We start from the raw sequence: 9815 nt of genomic DNA on the forward strand, positions 1-9815 counted from the left end.
GCCTCGTTGATAGAGCAGAGGTGATGTACGACACAAAACTACATTAGAGAGAGATTTCTGCAGTTTCTTTGTTGCAATTTTATATGAAAAGTGTCTTTAATGACATATCTGTCTGTTCTGGTACAGCTGCTGCAGGCGGACCAGATCTTTTCCCTCATTGTTTTTACTTTTCACGTTAGCAGTTTTAGGTGAAGTAGGCCGCTCATAGTATTTCCTCCTCGCTTCCTAAGGGACAAGCAAATAATACGCCTGCTACAGCGATCAGATTTCATTTATAGATATTAATGCTGACATTCTAATCAACCGACTGAATATTTGCGCCACTGGATCAGTGTTTTTGCTAAAAAAGAAAAGTATAATTTGGAGAAGTCGTGCAGAATTGACCGGCTACACTGAGCCCACAAGTGTTAATCTTAAACTACTGATGCCATCTACTGGTTATTTAACAGACCTGCATTAAATAGAAACCATGGTTGCATCATCCTAGAAGCACAGGTAGAGATACTGTAGAGGGCCTTCTCACTTGTAAACCTGCTGGTGTAGTTTGGTACTACACTAGGATTTCGTGTGCTGGAAATGGTGGGGTGGAGACACGATCGTGCTTGATTACTTTCCAGCTCGTCCAGTGGAAGAAAAATTAAATAGTGAGTAAATTTTTGGATGAAATTACAATTGTAAAATCCATGTACATATGTCATATATATCCCTTTCTATAGAGAAAATGAATGATGTGTTTGTGTTTAGTTTTGCAAGCAACGATCTGTAGACAATGGAAACAGTGCAAAGATAACTGAACGGTTTGAAAGTGATATTTAAGAAGCTGCAATTGGCTCAATAAACAGCAGATGGCAGGAGGGATCACTATCTGAAGGCCAACCTGTTGCAGAACGTCTATATGGTATGGTATAATTTGGCTTATGTAAGCCTTTCACATGATGAACTGCCAAATGCAAGAACCCCTGCAAGTTGTAAATAACTTTTCATGAATATGCATGATCACTGCGGCTCTGAAATTCATCAGCTTTTCAGATTATCATATCGGGATGGCAGAAAGCTGCAGCACCAACACTAAATATAGACCTTTTTTTAATATGTTTGCAACCGCTGACAGTAATATTTGCGTGTGAAGACAGTGAAACACGGAGGGACGTTTTTTTTCCTAGTCACTTTTCACATAGATGCTCACACTGATTTACCCCAACACACTAATTACAACTTTGATCATTAACGAAACCCATTTTTCCCCACTCTTTAAATTTTCCAGCTCATCTCTCGCTAATGCTCGTCTCTTCTTATCCTGGCTCTAGGGACTCATCGTGACATCCACAGAAAGGGGAAACAATAGGTATGTTTTTAAAAAAAAATAAAAAAAAATAAATATTTACATATATATTTCTGTGCTTATTGAAACCAAAACTTTACTATCTTAGCGATCAATTTCAGAGGTTTTCTGCACATTTTTAATTGCACCATTTTGCTCCCATATGTCTTAAATATAACACAGTAGGGTACCTTGGGAGACATCAGTGAAATCGCCCTGGGAGAAAATAACAGCAGCAATATCTATCCCCAGCCAGAGAAATTAAGAGCAGACGCTGGCATCCATTACAGCTCCTGACGGTAAGCAGTTTAGCTCAGCTTGCTGTAAATCACTGCCACTGGAGACACACGCTCTGCACTGGCTTTATATGTGGTTTTTATCTCCACATATTCTTGATTTATCAGCTGTTCCCTCTTGGCAAGAAATAATGGTACCACAGCTTCACCTGGTGGAGTGCCTCTGCTCTAAAGAATTTATTGATTTATTCACCAAGAGCAAGCTATTTCTTGCATACAGTCGAAGCCATCTGATGTTTGTCCTGCATCGGAAAGGGTGTGTGTCTCTTTAACATCTTATAAAAGCGTTGCAGGGAGGCATAGACTTGTTCATTTTCAATTAGCCAGAGACTCACATTAACTGAAGATATTAAAGAGGAGAGTAATACTGTTGTACAAGCCAATAGTCTGTGAAGGCTGGAATCTGCTGAGCCTGCATTGTGTACACGCAATAGACAGACACAAATACACACCGAGCCACATAGGAGCGTATCTGGTTTGAAATTCAAAGGTACATTCCCAGATGTATGTTCGCTTAGGGACAGCCGTGCATAAGTGGCTTTACATTTGCCTTTGGTGGTACCTGTTTGGCTCACTGTGTTGCTCCCTACAGGACAGCAGGCAGCATGCTGAGGATTCATAGGGGAACACTGTCAAACACCCTGCCGCATATATAGAAGAGCTTCCAGAAGACTTACACATAAGATACTCCAACATATGCATAAATTCAGCACACAGCTCTGCAGAGCCCTATGATCCTACAATATTAATTAAAGGAGAGGAAGCTGGGTTGGTGGATAGATTAACAAGAGTGCAGCCAGAAACTGCAGGAGAAGAAGGAAAATTTGGAAGACTAATTTAACCACCTTGCTGACACGTGTTTCATTTGGTCAGCTATCAACTGGCATGGTGAGCATAACTGTCTGGCTTAAACTGCTACAAGCTACCAAGGGGAGCGAAAAATTTATATACACATTTTACTGCACATACCTCGCATGCACAATATTTAATTCACTTGGCTTGATGCATAGCTACTGCATTTTAAATATCTCTGTGACTGTTAATAGATATGTGAGTAAACCTATTTCAGGGTTAATCCAAATTATTGTTGTCCCTCTATATCTTCCTGGAAGGGAATATCAGCAGATCCTATAACTATTAACTACTGAGACAATGATGCCCTTATACTCTTTGTTATTCATAGTCAGGCCAATAAACAGCAAATAAGCTGCTGTAATACTCAAACTGCCCCGTTAATGTCAACAGAAAAGCTGGGCATGAGGATGTATGTCTTTGTAGCCCCACTAACAATACGGGCCAGTGGATTTCTATGACGACGAGTGTGGTTAAAATATTTTTACAACTCAGAATTGCATTAGCTGCATATGCTGGTTATCTCTTGACCTTGCTCTGTAGCACCTTGAGGAGGTTTAAAGTGCTATCTAGTGAAATATCTGGACATCTAGTAAACTGATTAAACTTACCTATTGATCATTCACCTTGACCACAGTCAAAATTCTTCAGTTTTCGTTGGATCCAGCTTAGCATGCTAAAATGATAAATGCTGTCAGTCTAAAAGGGTTATTCAGTATATTTGGCTGAAAAATGTCCTTTGTTTGCCTCTTCTATTTCTGTGTGTGTTGCTTCAGTGCTAATGTGCAGATGTCAGCGGTGCACCAAGGACAGAGGGGGTTCAAAGAGTCCTGTACTGAAGAGCACCACAAAGAGCTAATGAGTAATGCGCAGCACAACACCTTTATGTTTCTTCTTTAATGTGACTCTGGCTTAACAGCAGAATATTTGCAACGTCACCGTCTTTGCACAATTAGGATTTTAGCTTAAACATCAACTAATTGTAAGTACGGTTGCATAGAGCATACAGCTAATACGGCTACCATCTGTTAGTCTTAGCCTTTTACCAATTCTGAATATGATAAGGAAAATCAACAGCTCAATTACTCTTTCTTTAGGCACTTATAGGCTAGATTGACAAAGTAGCTGCGAACAGATCGGCTCAGTAGAATCCAGAGCAGCTCCAAGTCCAATTAATAAAAGCAAGAGTAGTCTAAATGAGCTGCATGTTCAGTGAATGAATTAGTAGAAAAGCTATTCAGTGGTGTAGAATGTGGACATCCAGCACGATCACTCCACTAATTACTAGAGACAAAGTATACGAGAGAAAGACCCAGTCAGGGTTTGTCTTTAGCATCAGGGTGCTGTCTGAAGTATCTGCATTGCTTACCTACTGAGCAGGGGAGAAAAACAGGACCCACCGAGGAAGCATAATTCACTTCTCAGCAATATTATAGAAATATCATAGATCACCGCTTGAATAAGCACTCAGCGTCCCACTGTTTGGTAAATATTGATAAAGTTGCATCATTCAGAGGCAAAAGAATGAAGCTCTTTGTCACACAGTCGATGGAATGATTTTATATCCTGCCTTGTAGCATGATGGATGATGAAATGATGAAATGCTGGCCTAAAAAACAAAAGTGAACAAACAAAACAGCAAACTCGGCTAGAATACCCAAAGGACAGTCACTGGAGAAGGAAAAAGGAGATTGATATTCTATCAACACTGTTTGTTTGTTTTGCTGTAAATCTACTGAGAATATGCCTGCACATATTAATAGAAGGAAAGCTCTATATGACTGTCAGCAGTATTGCTCCCCAGAAACTATATGTGGAGATCAAATATTTGTACTGATTTTGTCCATGCTTTGGTATTTGTAGCAATACTATGTTTGGTGGAGTGCATAATTTATTTCCCTGCTGTTAAACTCTAGAAATTGAAATTTGATCAATATCTCAACAAATAGGCTGTGGCGTTTCCTGTAACATAATTTGAAGAACTATTTTATTGTTGTATAGACAGCACTTCAAATATATTTTTTTTACGTATATGTTCCCCGTTGCTTGTATGGTTTTTGTCATGAATTCACTCAGTGCTGCAGTTATTAATTATAGGCAGCGGGTCATTATCTTGCAGCACTATTACAGGGTAACTTTGACAAAAAAACAAAACAAACCCAAAACAAAAACAGCCTTCAAGCATAATGGATTCGACTCAAGAAAGCTTCAGCTGTTGTTCATACTCTATGAAATAAATGGAAAACAAAGAACGCCTGGAGCGGTAGAAAAGAGCCCAATCCATTTTTATAAAGTCATACTATTGTTTACAAAGCAATAAGATGTGTAATGTTCAAGTAGATGTTTAAGGTCAAAAACAGGATCCAAACAAGAAGAACGAAAGACGGCCAGGCGAACAAGAAATAACGACAAGAAAACTACACTTACTCTCCAGCCCAGCATTATGGCAAAGCGTGTAATAGATCCGTGGGTTGGACTCTGTGGGCAGTATTTATTTTTAAGGGAATGTTATTTTGTATATACATATATACATTTTGTCATCTTTGTTCTTCTTTAAAGAAGTTTGTAGTGCAGTAAAACCAGATAAGGAAAGCGTGACAGATCTTGAGTGATGGATAATAGGTATTTATTTGTAAATAACTGGACATGAATAACTTGAGCATATTAGATAATATTATAATACAGTATATTTCTAACTAAGTAGGCCTTTCATTCTCTTTCTGTTGACAAGACTTTCGTTAGCACATCAACTTATGTAAGGCAGATGTGAAATGTAAAAGTCAGAGATCAGATGTAGCATGATATTTATTTCTTAAATGATGCCAATATAAACAAAGGTAGTACAATTTCAAGCATAGTTTTAGAGATACAAGTCATTTTATGAAAGTTTGACCTTATTTGACCTTGAAGAAGAGGTCAAAGGTCAAAAATAATGTGATATTTAGAATCACCATGTATTATTCTTTATATGCCTATATGTTTTACATACAAGCAATTGCAATAAAAAATTTAGTTTTAAGTAGCCATATATAGGACTAATCAATGTATTGGCCTTGAAGGAGAGGTCAGAGGTCAAACGTGACATGATATTTTAAACCTTTATACTGTACTTTCTACTTCTTGACAATACACACCACATTTGTAAGAATCATAGTTTTAATTTTTTCGGTCAAATTTCAACCAATAAATTATTAAGTTGTTCTTGAAGACATTGATGGATAATGAACAGTTAACACACATCTACACGTCTGCAAAGTTTTATCAGAATTCATTAGACACTTTTCGAGCAATCAGGTTTACAGACAGAATGAAATGCACGCAAACGCTACCAAAAACAAAAAATAAAAATCTGTAATTTGTGTGCTGAGATATGGAATAGATCATGTCACTGGGGATCGTCAGGAACCAACAAAGAGCTCCTGGTGCACAGGGAGGAAAATACTGGAGGTGAATTCGCTACTTTGAAAAGGCAAGACATAAAGGATTTGTGGTAAATGGGTGTGTAATCCAGCAGGATTACACTATGATAGGTCTGAATTCATCTTAGCTGCATTGTTTACCAGCTATGTAAGTACACTATAATGATCTAAGATCAGCTTTTTTGGGCAGGTCATTTTCTGTGAAGATTTATGCCTTATCTCAAGATTTCTTTTTGCTCAAGCTTCCTTCTATAACTAGTCAAAAAGACCAGCTGCCTTGAACTATTTCATTTTTCCTGCTAAGAAATAGGGCTTCTCCAGCAGTTCAGCATGTTGAACGACTCTACTCACTATATTATTTACACCAGAAGTTTTCATATCTTTTAGGATCTCAGATCTTTTTATGGTACAGAACATATTCAAGGACACTCTCACCTTCCTAACGGTAATTTACCTGGTTTGGGTTTAAGGTGAGATCACACACTAAATGAAACATTTCTCAAATATTTCTGATCATGTAGTTATTAGTGGCTTATAAGCCAAGCTACACAGTAGAACAGTTCGTTGCACCCAGAGAAGAGTGGGTGATTTCATGACAGACTGATGTGATGTGTCATAATGTGTGTCATAGCAGAGTTGGCCCAAAGAGCATGTAGGAGCAATTAATGGGCACAACATGCTTGTTTTATTGATCCAATCTGCATTAATGTGCGTATAATCATAGCACAAATTTATAATTTATCGTAAATTATCTTCCGGATGCCTTTGATCATGCACTGAATTGGAAGTGCCACTGAGCTACAGCATGGACCTTAGCAGATATTGCACTGGCATAATGGTCAGTCAGAGTAGTTTATTCACAGCACTTCATCACGGCAATGGGGATTTTTTTAATAGCATTGCTAAATTGATTAAAAAAGGATTCAGAATGCCAAAATGTTTCTGCACAGCTGGTGAATATGAATTTAGCTGGCTCCAATGCAAACTCACCTGATCTCACTAACCCTTAGTTGCATGGGAAGTAGAATTAAAGGCCTTATGATAACTTACCATAGTACTTCTTTAGATGTTGATGTATGTTTTTTTTCTGGTATCATATTATCATTTATCAATGGTTAATGATTTATTCCAGCTGAGTTGAGTGTATGATGCAAGAGTTATGCTTTTAAGTTTAAGTACTTAACATTGCCGTCCCAGCTGTCATTTTTTTTACTTACCCCCTTTTCTATCCATATGCGCATTACAGCAGTGACCTGACTGGGACTGCCTGGAGAGAAAATGTCAGTGATATCCACTCATTCTCCACCTTCTCAGCAGGGAATCAAAGGGACGTGTGAGTGTGTGAGTGTGTGAGTGTGTGCGTGCGTGCGTGTGTGTATGCATGGGCACTTCTGTGTGTTTATGGGACACATAAGTGAAGACACAGCTGGAGCCCTAGCACTGTTATCAGCTTTCCTGAGGGACGGGGGAAGGACACTGGAGAACTGCTTGTGCAAGATTTACTCCACGTTTTAGATGTGGTGGACGACGTGAAACTGCAGCCTGCCTGCAGTTGCATCCTTTGTCCTGTGTGAGGCAGCAGAGATACAGCCCTCCATTCTTTCATGATGCATGGCATGTGCTGGCACTGCCGCAGAACTGACACACATGAAAGCTTGCACACACACCCCCACACACACATATGTCCACAGACGCTCAGTGAGGCCAGCATGCTGGACGCAGATTTAGACTGGACACAACAGATCAGTGGCGAGTCAACTCTCTTCATTTCAGACTGACACAGATGGTGATGGTGCATAAAGTATGTGGATGGGGAGGAGGAGTTGGTGCTGACGGACTGTGAATTGTTATAAATCTTTGTCTTGTACGGAACAAAGAGATTCCATCCCACACTAACAGGCAAAAGCTTTTTGTGACACCTTTCTAAGATAGTGGGGACAGATGTGTGTGCGGTTGATTGATGGTAATGTTTTGCTTGAAAAATTGGAAACGGGGTTAGGAATGCATTGAGGCAGGACAGAGTAGGCATGAAGAACACTGTTTCTTGAAACTATGCTTAAAGGATAAATATGATTTTGCCCTTGAAAAGGGAAACGGGGAAAAAAACCCTGGAAAAGGTATTGTCTTCATGTAATGGGGTGAATAGAGGCTGTTCAGTAAAATCATTCACATACTGAGTAATTCTTCAAGCGTTTATCATGGAATGACTGACTGTCAGGACATTTCCATTTCCCATCCATTCTCATCAGCCAAATGGCCCAGTGATGAGTGACAGGCCACACATTGCTACCTCTTGCCCCAACAGGTGGTGCATAATGATGTATTTTGACCACACATGCACACACTGAAATGCATATGCACCAACCGAGCCCATGTAATCCAAAAACACCTGCAGCCCTGACAGTTGACATTTAAATGATAAATATTAAATGATAATTATGCAGCATGTTAATTAGCTAAAGCTGAAGAGGTGACTGTTTCAAGAGTGAAACTCATTGCGTTTCTGGTTTAACATTGTCATAAATAGATTCATGAGGCAACATTAAATGGCCTGCTGAGGTGCAGCTCAAAATTCACTGAATGGCAAATCAAATGGAAAATAATTGTCAGGTTTAGTGACGATTAACGGGCACATAAAGTGTAAGTATAACTTTCTCTTTTTTGTTTTTCTTTTTTACTTCCTTCTGTGTCTCTATACCCCTACAGATACTGCTGCTTCACCATTGTCTGTTTTTTTTATGATAACTGTGTGCATGGTTGGCTTGAATACCCATGTGTACACATTTACATCTGAGTGTGTAAATGTCCCAGTGCAGTTCAATAATAAGCTGTTGATTAATGACTTCAGCATTCTGAGGGCATCTCATTGTCCTGTGGCTTACTACAGGGGCTTGACCAACCGCGACATACATACATTTACTCGCACACATTGTCTAGTATGTTTTCTCATTACCACCTATGACTATTAACCTTGGCTGATTTACCTTACATCCTGGAGGCTTTATTGCAGGAGAAACATTACCTCGTAGCTTCCCGGTGACCCATGATAGGGTGATAACGAACCAGCAGATACTATGACCCTCAAAGTAAAAAAAAAAAGGAATTTAACTATTATTAATCTGTCCCTAATGTGTGATACAAATACACTGAACTCAGATATTATACTTGTGATTATGAAACTACCTTTTAAGTAGGCTTCATTACTACAAACAGTTACTTGTAGAAAACCTTTTGTAACCTCTGCAACAGTTCAGAAACTCTAAAAAGAAAAACAAAAGCATCCTGCTGGTTTGCAGGATGCAGAAGTCACACAACCGTGCAATTACATGGTTTGTGGCAGTTTGCCAGATGGTTTGTATTTGTTTGTGTGTGTATGTGTGTGCGTGTGTTTCTCTCGAGTTTGTGTATAGCACTTTTAAACTAAAATCTGTGACACAACACTTCACAGAAGCTCAGCAATCAGCTCTTGGAAATCTAAATGGTGAGCAATTGGCAGCCCTCCTCATGTTCAGACTTGTGGGATGTAAGTGGCTTACCAGCTTCCCCCTTAAAATCCCATGAAAACCCAGTCTCTGTCATCAGCAGTCTAACTTGTGCTTAGAGCCTTGGGATTCAAGATGGCACCCCTTTATAGAAGACAGTAAGAGTCTTATCTGTGAAGGATTACCGAGAACACTCCAAAGGGATAGCATCTTCATCAAATATAATTAACATGATTCCTACTTTTGACAAGCTGGAGATAAGAGCTGTGATTAAAGAAGGATGTGTCAAATGTCAAATGCAGAATGGATGTCCAAGTTCTTAAAATAAATTATTAATTCACCCAGGCATTTTAATTTCCATTGCAAATGCAATTTGGGACACACATGTAGTTTGACATTTGCTGTCATGATCTATGTGTGGAGATTAGGCTGTCACTTGAAGTTT

At 39.0% G+C, this 9815-nt stretch overlaps 1 long non-coding RNA gene across 2 annotated transcripts; it reads left to right on the plus strand.

Moving 5' to 3' along the window:
• Nucleotides 1–383: 383 nt before the first annotated feature.
• Nucleotides 384–7736, plus strand: LOC120729722. 2 transcript variants are annotated; one of them, XR_005694985.1, is made up of 4 exons: nucleotides 384–644; nucleotides 1308–1345; nucleotides 1505–1620; nucleotides 3246–7736. It is a non-coding gene; the product is annotated as an uncharacterized LOC120729722 (long non-coding RNA). The 2 variants fall into 2 exon arrangements; XR_005694984.1 differs by having other exon boundaries at nucleotides 1505–7736.
• Nucleotides 7737–9815: the final 2079 nt, after the last annotated feature.

The sequence above is a fragment of the Simochromis diagramma genome, unplaced genomic scaffold (genome assembly GCF_900408965.1).
Source record: "Simochromis diagramma unplaced genomic scaffold, fSimDia1.1 OVJJ01000293.1, whole genome shotgun sequence".
NCBI classification, from domain to species: Eukaryota; Metazoa; Chordata; class Actinopteri; order Cichliformes; family Cichlidae; genus Simochromis; species Simochromis diagramma.